Source organism: Pan paniscus, chromosome X (assembly GCF_029289425.2).
Source record: "Pan paniscus chromosome X, NHGRI_mPanPan1-v2.0_pri, whole genome shotgun sequence".
Taxonomy (NCBI): domain Eukaryota; kingdom Metazoa; phylum Chordata; class Mammalia; order Primates; family Hominidae; genus Pan; species Pan paniscus.
This window is the reverse complement of record NC_073272.2, coordinates 8,672,507-8,689,645: the sequence shown is the minus strand read 5'-3', so window position 1 is coordinate 8,689,645 and position 17,139 is coordinate 8,672,507. Positions and strand designations below refer to the sequence as shown.

Below are 17,139 nucleotides of genomic sequence, written 5' to 3'. Positions count from 1 at the left end.
GCCTGGAGGATACTTGCCTGCCTGCTCCAAGGTTGCTGCTGTGGGCGCACTTTGATGGTAGCATCCTGCATGGTAGCGGTTCTCTACCTGGCGGTTTTGCAGCCCTGAGGGCATCTGGCAATGGCGATGTCAGGAGACATTTTGGCTGTCACAGCTGGCGAGGAGTGATGGGGTCACTGGCATCTAGTGGGGTCCAGACCAGTGATACTGTTAAACTTCCCGCAGTGCACAGGAGTGCCCTATGCAACCATAAGGAATTATCCCGCGCCGTCAACAGTGTAGAGGCACAGAAGGTCCGTCAAGTGGCCGGGCTGCCTAGGGTGACCAGCACCGGGGACATCACCTGTGGGCTACTTGTAAATGTAGAAGCTGGGGCCCCACCCTACCCCTGCCCAATCAGAATCTGCATTTTAAGCGCGTGAACGTTTGAGAACAGCTGCTCTATCAATCCGAGGCATTAAGAAACCCTTGGCAGTGTACTAAGGTAGTCAGTCTTAGCACATGTGAACTTCACCAGCCAAGAGGAATTCAAGTAGAATTCAAAGAATAAAACCCTGTTTTTAACTCAAGACAGAACTATGCTGAGCTCTACCGAAAGCCTTGACACAGTTAACACTATGACACATAATCACCAGGAGGCTTCATATATCTATAAACATGTCTGCATACTCTTTGTAGACAGCTGACCTGCTTGGTTACGTATATCATTCCTTCATTTCAAAACCCTGCAAGTTAGGAGGAAGTATTTGCATGTCACTAATTAAAACAAAAAACAAAAAAACCCTGCAGCTCAGAGAGGTAAAGCTACTTGCCCAAGGTCACACAGCTAATAAGCCAAGCTGAGAAATGATTCTGGATTGATCCAGTTCTAAATATAAATGATGTTGAGCTCATCTTAAATTGTGAATGTGACCTTGTTTCTGCTCATCATATTGCTGGGTAATTCCCTAGCAGTGTTTCCTTTTAAAAAGGCATGCAGAAACCATTCTCTTCATTTTATGAACACAGAGGTGTAAACTGATGAATTCCAAAGGAAAAAAAAAATCCCCGTAGAGGTCACTAATTGGAGCCAACGGTGTATGCAGCTACTAAATTTGAAATGACTCCATTTCAGAAAGCTTGTGGGATACATAGGTATAGTTTGTAGACATGAATTTTCCTACTCCGGTGGTCAAGAAGTTAAATTGTCAAATAAATTTCTTATCCTTTAATAAAGGTCCAGAGAACCTGTTCTGGGAGTCTCATGAATTTTAATACCAAACAAGATGTCTCATTAAAATTAAATTTATTAAACTTCTAAATGAGCTTGGTGCCTAATTCTGATTCTAGATTCGCACATAGCCATGCCCTGAAGTGATGAATGTGACTTAAATGGCATTACAAGCATTGACCTCACATTGTTACCCAATCCTCTGATCTAGTCAGATAACCAAGAATTAGTGCTATTTGGAAAAATAAGCCCTGCTTCTTTTTATTCCCCCCCCCTCATTTTCTGCCCATTTCCTCCTTTCCTGCCCTACCTCTTCTTTGAGGTGGTAAGGCCTTGCAAAACTTTCTTGGAAATATACCTTTGTTTATCCCATTCTTTCACCAAATGTGTAAATATAAAACACAGCTTTCCAAGATGTGCCACTTTAATTTAATCTATCAGATTATGCCTGCTCTCATTCTTTAGCACCTCACTTCAGTGTATCTGTTGTTTGCATAACAATGTATTATCAATTTATAATGAGTTATTTTACAATAGGTCTGTTTTTCGGGAATTTTGAATGCATTTTTCTAGGAAGTTCTGTTTGTCTATGTAGCCCCAATACTTGCATACTTGGGGAAGTAAAATTGAAAACGAATAGTTTCGTGGAGGATTGTTAACATTAGAGGAGAAGATTGTTTAATCAGAGGAGAATGAGGAAGTAAATGGAGATTTTAGAGGAAATGTTGACCAGGAAGAAAGCCAGGACACTTTCCCATGCTTTTGACATGCACGATGCTGTTAGTTGTCCTTAAAAAAAAAAAAAAAATACACTTCGGTTTCTGTTTCTCATGACCAAGATAAGAGTCAGTTATGATTTAGGTAATATTAATAATTTTGGCTCTCAAATGCCATTCAGAGAAAGAGAGTAGGGGAGTGGGATTAGTTAAAAACTGGGATGATTTTGAAAGAAGAAGATGACAATTATTAAACAGTATCTCAGCAGCTGGACAGGGAAGATTATTCTGTTTGTAAATAACTGAAATTAGGAACACAAAAGATGGTCCCAATTTCTTTAAAAGAGAAGACAGTTTGTTGTCCAGAGCAGTTCTGTCTCATAGAATTGAGCCAGGTAAAAATTTTGGGGAGCAACTTTTAATAAGTAAAATGATACAGATGACATTGATTTGGATGATGTATGTTATGTAACCTAATGTATCAAAAATATTATTTAATACAAAGTCAATATAAGAAAATCTTTGAAGTGTTTGACATTAATTTTGATACTAGGTCCTCAAAATCTGTGTGTGTTTTATACATACAACACATCTTAGTTTGAACTAGCCTCATTTCAGGCACTCTGTAGCCTCATTTGGTGGGTGGCTACTGGCTTGGACAGCATGGGTCTAGGTCTTTGTGGAGCAACCCAAGATGTCTGTTGATAATGGCTATGCTGGGAGGGCCAGCCAGAGGGTGGGTATTAAGAATATTCAGAATTAGGAGTTTTGGTGTATGTAAAATGTGGTATGTGTAAAATGTGTTTTCTTGGAGTCTAATACAGAATTATTTAAAATCCTTTTAAAATCAAAGGAAAATAAGCTTATTTCCAAATTCTTAAATATCGTAAAATAATAAGGTAGATCTGCGAAGGGTAATAAGAACATTTGCAGTGTTGACCATAATATACCATATCTTTATAAATCCAGATTGCAGGATTTTAATGAGTGACTTCTACTTCACCTTTAGTAAAATGAAGACCTCTTCTGTGCCTTCTTGCACTCCCGTAGCTTCCTCCTTGCCAAATAATAGCACTTGAGACTATAAGTGCCTGCCTCACTGTCTGGGGCCCAGGAGACCCTAAAAGGTCATGGAGGTAGGGTCTCTGTGGGGATCACCAAGCCCAGTACTGATGGGATTGTGGGCTGCCTGAGACAGTTGACAGTCATGTCCACTGTGTGGCCAAAATTCCACAGACATAGCGTGAGTGTGTTTTGCGCTGTCGTTCTTTGTTAACTTCATGTAGGCTGTTTCTTTAGACACCAGAACATCCATATAGCTGATGACAAAAATAGATTTTTCTTACGTAATATTAGCGCATGCCCTAGGTGGATTGTCAGAAGAATCTATGTATGTTGTCATTTGACCCCATGAAATACGTCTGAGGTTTAAAACTGCAGCTGACAAGCTTTTCAGCCTCAGTCGGTTCTTACTACTTGATGTTATCAAGTCATTCATTCCAAGTGGGATTTCTAAGAGTTTTGGCACATTTCTGAGGAAGGTGGAGCAAAGTGAAGGATCATTCTGCATGCTTCCATAGGTGGTTATTGTTTAACCCCAGAACGTGCAGTGATCCTAGTTGGAATGAGATCGTAATCACAATCTCCCCTCCTTCCATCATTTGTAATGGGTCTTGCTCTGGATGTCAAAGCAACTCTGGTGGTAGGTTCACATTCTTTCTTTGCCCTGTCTTCCCTGGGGGCTGACAGTGTACCCTTGGGTTTTACCCTTGCTAGGTGAAATGTAGGTTCTCTTCCACGTTTGCAAAGGAGATGGCTGAGGGTGGAGGCCAGTGTGAGGGCTTGGGACAGAGATGAACCCTTATTTCAGGGACCATGATTGGCCTTTCACTACAGGGTAATCAATGAGTAATCTGTTGTTTCTGGAAACTGAAAAGGCTTCTGGAATATAGAAAGCACAAGACACGTGTGTTCCTATTAAGGGTCCGAAGAGATTTAGAGTAAGATGCTATATTGTATGTCGGAGAAACAGCATCAGATTATAGATTTAGCTCCCTTTGGTTCTGTTTTCTAATTGACCTGAACCATGCCAACCTTAAGTTCTTGTAGTAAGTGGTTGGTTGTCCACTGCAGCTGTTTCTGTTTCTAGAATAATTGAGAAGGGGGTAAAACTTAAATTGCAAAATTCTGCAGATAAATAAGAGTTTTGTCCAGCTGGCAACACAAATATTCAGCAGATTCTAGGCATGCAGGTGTAAAATATCCTTTTCTTTTTTCTAGCTCTCTCTTTCAAATAAAAGCAATATGGTTTTATTTAGAATCTTTAAGTAAACTGGATACAGGCATATGTGAGAACTATTGTGGGTTCAGTTCCAGACCATCACAGTAAAGCAAACATCGCAATAAAATTAGTCACATGAAGTTTTTGGTTTCCCAGTACATAAGGTTAGGTTTATACTATACTGTATTCTATTAGGTGTACAATAGCATTATGTCTAAAAAATGTACATAACCTTAAATACATTTTATTGCTTTAAAAAAAAAAAAGTGCTAGGGATCATGTCATCCTTCAGTGAGTTGTAATTCTTTTGCTGGCGGAAGGTGTTGTCTTGATATTGACTGTTGACCAGAGTAGTGGTTGCTGAAGGTTGGGGTGGCTGTGGCAATTTTAAAAAATAAAACAGCAATGAAGTTTGCCACATCACTTGATTCTTTCTTTTACAAAAAAATTCTCTTTTGGCGAGGCATGGTGGCTCATGCCTATAATCCCAGCACTTTGGGAGGCAGAGGAAGGCAGATCACTTGATGTCAGGAGTTCGAGACCAGTCTGGCCAACATGGCAAAACCCCATCTCTACCAAAAATACACACACAAAAATTAGCCAGGCATGATGGTGCACACTTGTAGTCCCAGCTACTCAGGAGGCTGAGGCCCGAGAATCACTTGAACCCGGGAGGCTGAGGTTGCAGTGAGCCGAGATCCCACCACTGCACTCCAGCCTGGACAACAGAGTAAGACTCTGTCTCAAAAAAAAAAAAAAAAAAAAAAAAAAAAAAAAAAAAAAAATTGGAGTCCTCTCAAACTCTGCTGCTGCTGCTTTACCAACTAAGTTTATGTTAATATAGTGAATCCTTTGTTGTCACTTCAACAATGTTCAACAACATCTTCACCAGAAATAGATTTTTATCTCCAGAAACCACTTTCTTTTCGCGTCCCTAAGAAGCAGTGTCTATTCAGTTCAGGTTTCATCCTGAGATTGCAGCAACTCAGTCAAATCTTCAGGCTTCACTTCTAATTCTAGTTCTCTTGGTATTTCCATCACATTCTGCAGTTACTTCCTCTGCTGAAGTCTTGAACCCCTCAAAGTCATCCATGAGGATTGGAATCAACTCCTTACAAACTCCTGTTAACATTGATATTTTCATCTTTTCCCATGGATCATGAATGTTGTGAGTGGCATCTGGAATGCTAAATCCTTTCCTGAAGGTTTTCCATTTACTTTGCCTAGATGCATCAGAGGAATCACTATCTATGGCATCTATAACCTTAGGAAATGCATATCCTAAGTAATAAGACTTGAAAGTTGAAGTTACTCCTCAATCCATGGGCTGCAGAGTAGATGTCGTGTTAGCAGGCCTGAAAATAACACGAATCTCCTTGTACATCTCCATCAGAGCTCTTGGGTGACCAGGTACATTGTCAGTGGGCAGAAATATTTTGAAAGAAATATTTGTTTTTGAGCAGTAATTCTTAATAGTGGGCTTAAAATATTCGGTAAACCATGCTGTAAACAGATGTGCTGTCATCCAAGCTTTGCTGTTCCATTTACAAAGCCCAGGAAGAGAAGATTCAGCATCATTTTTAAGAGCACTAGGATTTTCAGAATTGTAAATGAGCATTGGCTTCAAGTTAAAGTCACCATCTGCATTAGCCACTAACACAAAAGTCCGCCTGTCCTTTAAAGCTTTCAAGCCAGACACTGACTTCTCCTCTCTAGCTATGAACGTCATGGGTGGCATTTTCCTCCAATAGAAGGCTGTTTTGTCTACATTGAAAATCTGTTTAGTGTAGCCACTTTCATCGGTGATCTTAGCTAGCTCTCCTGGATAACTTGCTGCGGCCTCTCCATCAGCACTTGCTGCTTCAAGGAGCTGTTCAAGGACAGAGCAAGGAGCAATTCTTTCCTTAAACCTCATGAGCTTCTGCTAGATTCAGACTTTTCTTCTGCAGCTTTCTCACATGCCTCAGTCCCCATAGAAGTGAAGAGAGTTAGAGCCTTGCTCTAGATTAGGCTTTGGCTTAAGGGAATGTTGTGCTGGTTTGGTCTTCTACCCAGATCATTAAAACTTCCTCTATGTCAGCAATAAGGCTGTTTCACTCTCATCATTCACGTGTTCACTGGGGTAGCATGTTTAATTTCCTTCAAGAACTTTTCCTTTGCATTCACAACTTGGCTAATTGGGTGCAAGAGACCTAGCTTTCAGCCTATCGGCTTCTGACATGTGTTCCTCACTAAGCTTAACCATTTCTAGCTTTTAATTTAAAGTGAGAGATGTGTGACTCTTCTTTTCTCTTGAACTCTTAGAGGCCATTGTAGGGTTATTAATTAGTCTGATTTCAATATTAGTGTGATTCAGGGACTAGGGAGGCCTGGAGGAGAGGAAGAGAGATGGGGGTCTATGGAGCAATCAGAACACACACAACATTTATCCATTAAGTTCTCTGACTTATATGGGTGCGGTTCATGGTGCCCTAAAACAATGACAATGGTAACATCAAAGATCACTCATCACAGATTGACGTAACAGATGTAATAATGAAACGATTTGACATATTGCAAGAATTACCAAAACGTGACACAGACACGTCACGTGAGACATGCTGTTAGGAAAATGGTGTTGATAGACTTTCTCGACGCAGGGTTGCCAAAAACCTTGAATTTGTAAAAAACTACAATCTATGAAGCACAATAAAATAAGATATGCCATATAATATGGGACAGCAGTGCATCGTTTTGTTTTGTTTTGTTTTTTGAGCCAGAATCTATTTTTCTCCTTGAAAAGCTATATATTAGAGATTATTTGGTCCTTTTTATCTTTGCGATTATTCACTCTTTACTCTGATTCTATTTCTTTTTTTTTAAACTGCTATAATTTATATACTATTTTCTGTCATTTTTCAGGAGTAGATGGAGACTTAAAGCAATGTAAAGGAGCAAGGTAAATGATATCTCCTAAGAAATGTCCCCTGAAAGCACTCCTTATATAGATGCTCAGGCGACTGGTCAGACCTTCTGATGAGATGTTTGAAAAGTGATTGATAGGCAGTCTGTAGGTAGAAAGCACAATAGTGTTATTCTGGAATACATTACGCTTGAAAATAATGCTCCTACCATTGGCTATAAGGGAATTTCAGTGATTAATAAATGCAGCATTTAATATATTAAGAGCTTCCTTCAATAGTGTTAAAATGGTGGAAGGGGGCAACCTTGATTTTGTGTTGCAGATATTTGCAGTTTAAAATTGCCTTGTTGGTGCTTAAAGAGCATTTTTTTTGAAGACATAGTAATCCTAACACATGCATTTCTACTGTGTAAGAGCACAAAAAGGAAGACTTTTCCCCATGGCTTTTCATAGCTGGGCCATCCATGTGGCTTCTCTTCACATCCCTTTTCAGCAATGTCTGGCAGATAGATCACCACCTTTCCTGATCCTCCTTTATCCTCTGTCTCCCTCGTGTCCTTTGCTGCGATGCCAACAGTGAGTAGCAGCTAAGGACCCTGGTGCAGCTGGCCACGTGGCAAGGTGCCTGTGTATGAGAGGAGGATGGTCACCTCTTCACAGCCATGCCTGGCAGGCAGTTTCATGGCATTGCTTGTGGCACTTGGTGGGGCCCTTGACTCTTCTCTCTGAGCTCTGGGAGCTGGGCCGAATGATGTGCCCTTTTGTGATTGATGGTGCCTTATTTAAAAAACACTGCAGATGACATAGCTGTTCAAGGACAGAGCAAGGAGCAAACCAAAGTTTGCTCTTTGACTCCCAATAGTCTATGAAGTAAGAGCAAATGGTCATAGTTGGCACATCGAAGCTTATCTGAGCCTTCAGACAAAAGCCAAAATAAGCACCAACCCTCTCTCCCACTTGTGTCAGCTGCCATGCACATGGAAGAGAAGCACATGGTCCTTGAGCACTGTGCGCCTGTCTGCTCTCTAGCCCAGCACTGTGTATCCAGCAAATCTTTCTGCCAGGATGGAAATGTTCTGTAACTATACTGCATCCGATGGGAGCCACAGCTGGAAACTGGGTTCATGAGATGTGACTCATGCAACTGAGGACCTGAATTTCTCGTGTTATTTAAATAGCCCCCAATGACTAATTGCCAAAACGTAACATAGAGACACAAAATATAGAGTGGACAGCACAACTCTAGAGGAATGCATTCACTCATCCTTAATCTATTTAGAAAATACTCTGCTGGGTGTTACAAAGGCTTCAAAATTAGTCTCTTCCTTTAAGGATCGTAGAGTCCTGCTGGAATCTAAAACATGATTGGTAAAATCTGTGAATAATTGCTAATGATATACACAATAAGAATGTGTTAGCAACAGTGCAGGATTTTGAACTGAAATCACGTTTGGGGTAGCATACTGTCAAGGATAGATAGGAGCCAAGAAGAAAAATGGATATTCCAGACCAGGAGAAATGGCCAAGCCATAGGCATCTTTACTAAAGCATAGAAGAGAGTCGTTTTTTGTTGTTGTTGTTTTTATCAAGCAAAGACTGTATTAAAAAAGGAAAAAGATCTTGCTAATGATTACATTGAAGTGTGGAGGTGAGAAGAGATTTGAAAACATAATAATCCTAAGACATGCATTTCTCCTGTGTAAGAACACAAGAAGGAAGACTTTGTTTTCCCCTTGGGTTTGCATAGCTGGAGCACCTGTGTAGCTCCTCTTCACATCTCTTTTGAGCAATGTCTGGCAGGTAGAGATTAGAAATCTCTAATGTTTCATTGAGAAATACGAGACTGGGGCTGGGGACAGTGGTTCACGCCTATCATCCCAGCACTTTGGGAGGCCGAGGCAAGTCGATCGCTTGAGGCCAAGAGTTCGAGACCACCCCGGCCAACATGGCGAAACCCCGTCTCTACTAAAAATACAAAAATTAGTCTGGCATGGTGATGCGTGCCTGTAATCCCAGCTACTCGGGAGGCTGAGACACGAGAATCACTTGAGCCTGGGAGGCGGAGGTTGTAGTGAGCTGAGATCACGCCACTGCACTCCAGCCTGGGCAGTAGAGCTAGATTCTGTCTCAAAAAAAAAAAAAAAAAAAAAACTAGATTAATCTCTGTCAGGCTAAGATTAGTATTTCTTAAACTGGGTGCCCATTGGTAATATCCCTTTAGCCTATTTTAAAGTGAAAATCTCACCCCATCCTGCAAGCACACATCCTGGGTTTTCCCCCTATGACTTTCAGAAGAGTCTAGGATGGTTATTGAGACACCAGCCTACATTCTGGATTTGTCTGATTGTTTCCACATGATACCACCTTACTTGTTCCTCTGTCCCCTGTATTTCCTCTAATCTAGAAATTATGCCTAGTGCTTCAGTTGGACACAGGTCAGCTGCCTCTGGCAAGAATAGTGCTGTGCCCCTTCCTCACCTTTTTGGGGAGATGTTTGTATTCGGTCTACGTAGGGTCAGTACCTTCATGCTAGCCCCAGCCCTGCAGAGTAGAGTTGTCCTCAGGAAAGCTGGTGAACTGACTCCTCTCCCATGGTGGTACATGGAACTTTTTAGTGAGAAGTTCAGAGCCTGAGAGACAAGTTAGAAGTACTGGCTATAATGCCTGTGTGTGTGGACAGCCGGAACTCTTAGGCAGGAAGAGGAGGCTGCCGGGGACAGAGATGTGCCATGCTGTGCGCCCTTCGAAGAGAAGGTACTCACAGAAACCTAAATAGGTTTCACGTGTATGGGTTCCTCTGTTCCATGCAGTGGGATACAGGAAAGAAAGAGCAGCCATGCAGCTGTTTTCTCACTGTGTCGAAGCACACGCCACAATCTCTTTGATGTTTGCTCATGAGATTGAAGGACACTCATGGCTTTGTCACAAGATGCCTGAGAAAGCACAGAGGTTTTTTGTTTGTGTGTTTGTTTTTGAGACAGAATCTCGCACTGTCGCCCAGGCTGGAGTGCAGTGGTGCGATCTCAGCTCACTGCAAGCTCCGCCTCCCGGGTTCACGCCTTTCTCCTGCCTCAGCCTCCCGAGAAGCTGGGACTGCAGGTGCCCGCCACCACACCCAGCTAATTTTTTGTATTTTTTTTTTAGTAGAGACAGGGTTTCACCATGTTAGCCAGGATGGTCTCGATCTCCTGACCTCATGATCCATCTGCCTCGGCCTCCCAAAGTGCTGGGATTACAGGTGAGCCACCGCACCCGGCCTTAGTTTTATTTTTTTTTTTGAGATGGAGTCTCGCTCTTGTCACCCAGGCTGGAGTGCAATGGCGCGATCTTGGCTCACTGCAATCTCCACCTCCCGGGTTCAAGCAATTCTCCTGCCCTAGCCTCACTAGTAGCTGGGATTACAGGTGCCTGCCACCACACCCAGCTAATTTTTTGTATTTTTAGTAGAGACGGGGTTTCACCATGTTGGTCAGGCAGGTCTCGAACTCCTGACCTCAGCACAGAGTTATTAAAATCAAATGCAGTTGCCTACGCTTTGTCTGCTTTTGAAAAGTAAACTTAATGTTTCAGACTGAGGTGTATTTGTCATTGGGGTCCTATGTTCTGCACAGTTTGTAAATCTACTTCACCCAAAGTGATACAGTGATACTCAGGAGGGCTTAAAAAAGATTAAATCCTTCATTTGGAAACATCATGCCCAGTGAAAGGAACACAGGCCCTAAGGAGATGTGGCTGATTCTAGGGACCGGGGCCAGTAAAATACAACATGAGCACAGAGCACTTTCTCATGCCAGGATGCAGTGGGCGGTGGGGGGGGGTTCCCACTGGCACAATATGAACCATTTGTAATCAAAAGAATAATGACCAGAAGAGAGTATAATACTCTGTCTATATATTTTTTAAGTCTCTGTGTTATGATTCTCAAAAGAGTAAAAGGGTGGCTGGGGGTGAGCTCTTTTACAGAAGAATGCCAGTTAATAAATATGGACAGAATGGGAGAATTAGCCAGGTCACCATTTTGGGATCCCGACAGTAAGTGGTTCCCACAAGCATTGTCAGTGGAAGCCAAAACCATAGAGTAATCATGCAGGAGACGAAGGTGCCCGCAGTGCCATGTCAGAAGTCACTGACTGATAACAGAGGCAAACAGGGGCCTTCAGAGCGGGCAGCTCTGGGGGCCACAATTGACCCTGTGGCCCAACTGATGTAGCTTTGCCATCCAGAAAGCAGCATGTCACGTCACGTGTGCTTTCTGAAGTGACCTCAGAAATGGTTAACCTGAATCCATCTGGACCTCTAGGAGTTTCAGAGGGGTAGAGGAACACGGGAGGGGGCGTCATGTGGAAACAGCAAGACAAATCCTGAATGTAGGATGTTCCACCAGCTACCTGGACTGGGTCCTTGAAAATGTTGACTATCATGGGGAAAAAATAGGGGCTGGCTTTTCCACTTTTAAAGAGGCTAAAGGGACACAGTCAAATTCAGTGGACCTCAGATTGGGGAAAAAAATCTATAAAAGACATTTTCGTGACAATTGGAGAGGTGTGATGTGTGCTATTTAGAGGGTACTATGAAATATTGCTGATTTGCCTGGGTTTGGCAGTGGTATTATGGCTGTGTAGGAGAGTGTTATTCTGAGGAGAAACGTGCAGAGAGCTAGAGGAATGAAGAGTTAGGGCATCTGTATGTTTTCAGGTGTGTTGCGTGCAGGTATAGGGTATGTAGATGTTTCCTGTCCTACTATTGACTCTTCTGTATACTTGAAAAGTTAAAATAGGAAAGGGAAGATTAAGTCTTAAGCATGAACCACTAAAAACAACCCCAAAAGCAGTATTAAGTAGTAGTCAGTTAATTCTGTTTAAGAGACAAGAATGTAAAGCACGCATCTTTAGAAAATTGATGTTAGAGATATGGAAGAAATAGTTTCAGAACCTTCAGCTCTCTCGAACATTACAGTGGCAATGCATTCATTGCAATGTGTATTATAGCAGAAAACATTCTGAAGGAAGAGTCCCATTTCCTAGTGCTCATTTTTCAGTTCCTCGTCTCTCTCTCATAGTGCAGGAGATTTGTGGACAAATGTCTACAGGATTTAGACAGATGTCAGGAAAATTGTCTTTTGTTGATGTCTTAATTGGAATCCGATAGTTTGTCAGGGCATGATGCTTATAAAAGGAATAAAAGCTTTCTAAAATTCTTCAAAGAGTAGCCACTGGTACCTGTGTGTCACGTCATATGCTGATGAGACATGACAGAAAATGCTCCTAAGTAGCCTTATAGCTGATCCCGAGGAGCTACTGTGACTGGGCTCTCACTGCACCTCTCAGCTGACTTCTGCCTACTGGGTCTGTGTCATCCCTTTTTACTCTGAGGCTACCAAGGTCTTAGGAAACTGGAGGTTGGAGCTTGAACTGAGTGATGGGAGGAAAAGACTTCCTGAAGTGCTGCCCACATCTCATGTATGTTCTCTTGGACCCAGTTGTATCCCTGCCATTCCCTGGAGGTTACCTGTTCATACGCAGACTTCTCTTTCCCTTATTTACCTCAATTGCAGTAGCTTGGCAACCTTTTAACTCTTGCTTTTTAAAAGGAAAATTATTTGGTTATCGTAGAAACATTTTGTGCAGCAAAGTGTTACACATATTTCTGTTCTGGCCTCAAATAATCATGGATTTCATTAAATACTAAACATTTTGCTGATTTTAATACAGTGCTTTAGTGTATTCTTATTTTCTTTTTGCATCTCTTATTTGCCTCGTTTATCTTAACATAAAGCATTTCCTTTGGTTAAGTAGATCCTTATATCTGCTTTTTCTTTTTGTATGACTCCTATTTAGGTTGGTGCTAAAGTAATGACGGTTTTTGCCATTACAATACCTGTAGACATAAAGGTCTAGCTTACTTTTTGCCATTTGCTACCCTGTGTTTAGTACTGGCATTTTGCTGACTGCTCATCAGCTTTTGATACGGTATGCTTACGTGACAAGCTCTTTAAAGTGAAATCATAATCAGATTTGAGATTTAGAATTGAGGCGACTTGTCCTGTCTACAGTGAAACTGAGGCAGGACAACCTGGGGAGCTATGAATAGTAGGAAAATCCCAGTGAAAATCCAGCACTTCTAACTTCTACTCCTGGGCGCTTCATCACTTAGAGTTACCAGCAGTCTTGGTACCATTTGTTCATAGTTTTGCCAGCCCTCACAGGTACAGGTACAATTGTAGATACTAAAACTCTCACCAGCTGACATCTAATTTACCAGCTGATTTAATTTTATCTCATTGATGATTGAGAGGCTCTACTGATAGCCCAAAACCACTTTAGCTTAGGTGAAACATGAGCTGCGTTGGTAACTGAAGCCTGGCCCATCTCATTGACAACTTACTTACTGTACTGATTTGGTAAAATTACCCATCCTCTGTGTCCCCGAGTATGGTTTGCAGCATATCACAGGCAATGTGTGACATCTTCCAGGATATTGCATGCCTACCAAAATATAATCAGATTAAAAACATGTTCAGTTCATATCTGACCTACGGCCCCATTGCACTGTTTAACATGATTTTGCAACAGAGATGTAACCATCTGCACATGTTATGCATCCCCTTATACCATTAGGGTTTATGCTGAGATCAAGTAAAATCATATCCTCTCATAGGGAGGGGACGGGACTTCTGTGAAGTAGCCTGAAGAAATTAACATCTTTATATGATCACATCTATAATACAGAATAATAAATGCCATGTACCTGTTGCTGTGTTTATTGCTTCTGCTGGTTGGGACTAGTGAGTGTCCCGATTTTAAGGACGTGTTTTGAAACTGGCTTGTCTGTCTTTCTGCCTCTCTTCTCAGCCAAGTGTCTTGCTAAAGTGGGCTGTGTTTGCCGAACTCACTTCCCCATTTTCCTTCCCTCGCTATGAGCTGGCTTTTTGGCCCTACCACTCACAGAAATTGTTCTGACAGAGGTAGCAGTGATGTCCGTGCTGCTAGGTGCAGAGGGCACCCTTTTCTTAAATTGCCAGAACTTCCGGCTTCCTTTGCCGCTTCTGCACCCTCCTTGGAAATCTTTCTCTTTGGCTTCACGGATAGTTCCTCTTCTGGCTTCCCCATAGCTTTCTTTTCCTCCTGGTGCCTGTTTGGCGTCCCTATGGCTTTGTTATGGGCCCTGTCCTCTTGTGGAAACCTCTTCTGAGCTCATGGCTTCGGCACATGCTTCTGCTCTGATGACCCCTTGACCTCCCTGGCTGGGCCTCACCTCTTTTGAGTTCCTGTCTACGTTTCCCAGTGACCACAGGCTCTTCCTACCCGCGTGGCCAAGAGGCAGCTCTGAAGCATTGTATTTTAAACGGGGCCTCTAGTTCTCTGCCAGATCTGCTCTTTTCCTGCATTCCACACCAGGCAGCAAACCCCGAAAGCCCCACAGCAGATGGCTGGGAGTTATCTTCCAGTCTTCAATTCCTTGCCATCCCCACCCACACCTTCCAAGCACCTCCTGATTTATAAATATTTCAAAGCCACTTCTGTGTCATTCCAGCTGCCATTTCCTGCTTCAGGCTTTCAGGCTTTTTTCTGATCTAACAGCAATATTTACTGAGAACCTCTACCACATGCAGTTCTGTTGGTTACCTGCAGTGAGATCAGTGGTGGCTGTGGGGTTTTGATGCTCATGAGAGTGAAATCGCAGAGTTCTGGGGCCCAGGTGTATTTGCATGAGGTGGCTTTGGTGAGAGCATAGCCTTCACCAGGATGTTTTTGGAGGTTTTTCTCCTAGTGTATTTTCCTAGATTCCTTTGTCAAAGGAATTTGGTCATAAACTGGCCCTTAAGTACTTTCTAAGAGAAGCCTTGTTCATGTGGATCACAATGACCTTAGACTTTGTGTGCGTTGTCAGTGCTGCCCTCTCCTGGGCATTGCTTCTGCATTCTTAATGCAAATATGTGAGTTATTCCTGGGTGTGGCTCCATGACTTGTTCCTTTCTGGAAGCTCTAGCCTTATCTCAGCCCTCATCTTGTTAAACCAGTTGTGCTGACCTTGCTTCTCTGACAGCAACCTGATAAAAGCCTGTAAAGTTGCCCACTTCAAGTCATTGAGCAATACAGGTAGCCAAGCAGTAGAGGTGGTTACAATAAATGGCTTAACATTCCCAGCATTTAGGTGGCTCCATTCAGATGGCGGAAGGCAGGTGGCACTTTCTGTTGTGGAGAATTTGAGGAGAGAGCTTTAAGTTCAAAAGGAATTTAAGAAAAGCCTAAGGTGGATCTATGAGGGCTCTGGAGGAGAGATTGAGATGTTCAGGGTGTTCCTTCGATTCATGAACCCGACTGACTTTTCACAGCAGGACCACCAGTTGCCAGATACTGAGACAATTGAGTCAAATGAATACAACAGCATCCCTGTTCTTCAGGGGACTGCAGGCAGGGGTGCTGTAATTTGTATGGGGGCGGGGGTGGACATGATCTGTTCTTCTACATTATCATCATTCATCTGCTAGAGACAACTCGATTTTCTTGGGAGCCAGGAAAAGGAAGTTGGCCAGTCGGATGTGCCTCACAGCAGAGCAAACGCATCCCAAATGAGCCACCGGAAGGGTTGGGGAGTCACTGAGGTGGAGGAGGAAGGGCTGAGGGTATTTCAGGCCAAGAGGACTCGGTGAGAGGCGGAGCACAGGTAAAAAGGCCTGCCAAGGGCAGATGGCGGCGAGCCCTGTGCCAGGCTAAGGAATTCACATTTTATCTCATAGCCATCATACAGCCTGGCGAGCACACGATGTCTAGAAGGGTGGTGCTTCTGATGATGTGGACTGTTGGCGCTTAGACACTGGAGACTGGTAGAAGGCTGTTGCCATTGTCCAGATGAACGATAGAAGGACTGCATGAGTTTTCCACAAACTGGGGGGCCTAAAACAACAGGAGATTACTTTATCTCAGCTCTGGAGACAAGAAGTTGGAAGTCAGGATATCAGCAGGGCTGCGTTTTTCCTTGGCTTGTAGCTGCATCGCTCCGGTCTCAGCTTCTCTCCACGTGGCCTTCTCTTCTCTCCTTTTGTCTCTTATAAATAAGGACCCCTGCCATTGGATGTAGGGCCCACCGGGATAATACAGAGTGCCACATCTCCAGATCCTTCACTTAATCACATCTGCAAAGGTCTTTTTTCCAAATAAGGTCCGATTCTCGGGCCCTAGGGATTAGGACGTGGACATATATTTTTGGGAGCCACCCTTCAACTGACTACAAGGACCCACAGGGTTGGAATGAAAGGAAGAAAAGTGGCTGATTCAGAGGCCGTTCAGCTGACAGCTGGGCATAGAGGGATGGGAGGGAGAAGGCAGGTGAATAGCAGTGACTTGTCCTGAAGTCGAAATTAGAGGAAGCTGTGAGGCCTGAAAATAGGGATGAGTTCCATTTTAGGCATTTGGACATGTTGAGTTTCAGGAAACTGAAAGACTGGGCACCTCTTAGGTTGACAGCATTGATGGAAACAACCATGATTTCCCATTTAAGACAAACAAAACTCTTTGTGCCGTTAACCCATGAAGAAAACTGACATAGGTGGCCATCGACCTACACTTGTCTTTGAACAGCTACAGTACCTAGAAGCCATTTTAGTTTTTACTTTTATTATTATTTTTTTTTGAGACAGAGTCTCGTTCCGTTGTCCAGGCTAGAATGCAATGGCACAATCTCAGCTCATTGCAACCTCTGCCTCCCAGGCTCAAGTGATCCTCCTGCCTCAGCCTCCCAAGTAGCTGGGACTACTGGTGTGCACCACTGCACCCGGCTAATTGCTGTATTTTTAGTAGAGACGGGGTTTTGCCATGTTGCCCAGGCTGGTCTCGAGCCGTGCACCCGGCTAATTTTTGTATTTTTAGTAGAGATGGGGTTTTGCCATGTTGCCCAAGCTGGTCTCAAACTCCTGGACTCAAGTGATCCGCCTGCCTCGGCCTCCTAAAGTGCTGGGATTACAGGTATGAGCCACTGTGCCTGGCCCCTGGAAGCCATTTTAAACTTATTTCTAAGTCCCCTTCCTCAG

The 17,139-nt window shown here is 43.0% G+C and overlaps 2 protein-coding genes across 3 annotated transcripts in view; one reads left to right on the top strand and one right to left on the bottom strand.

Moving 5' to 3' along the window:
* The window catches only part of STS (steroid sulfatase), a 216,293-nt gene extending 206,660 nt beyond the window's left edge, over nucleotides 1-9,633 (bottom strand). Inside the window, exon 1 of the mRNA XM_055106639.3 lies at nucleotides 14-9,633. The gene's annotated coding sequence lies outside the window, so the exon portion shown is untranslated. The remainder of the gene's footprint in view (nucleotides 1-13) is intronic.
* The window catches only part of PUDP (pseudouridine 5'-phosphatase), a 186,223-nt gene that overhangs the window by 4,377 nt on the left and 164,707 nt on the right, over nucleotides 1-17,139 (top strand). The window lies entirely within an intron of this gene.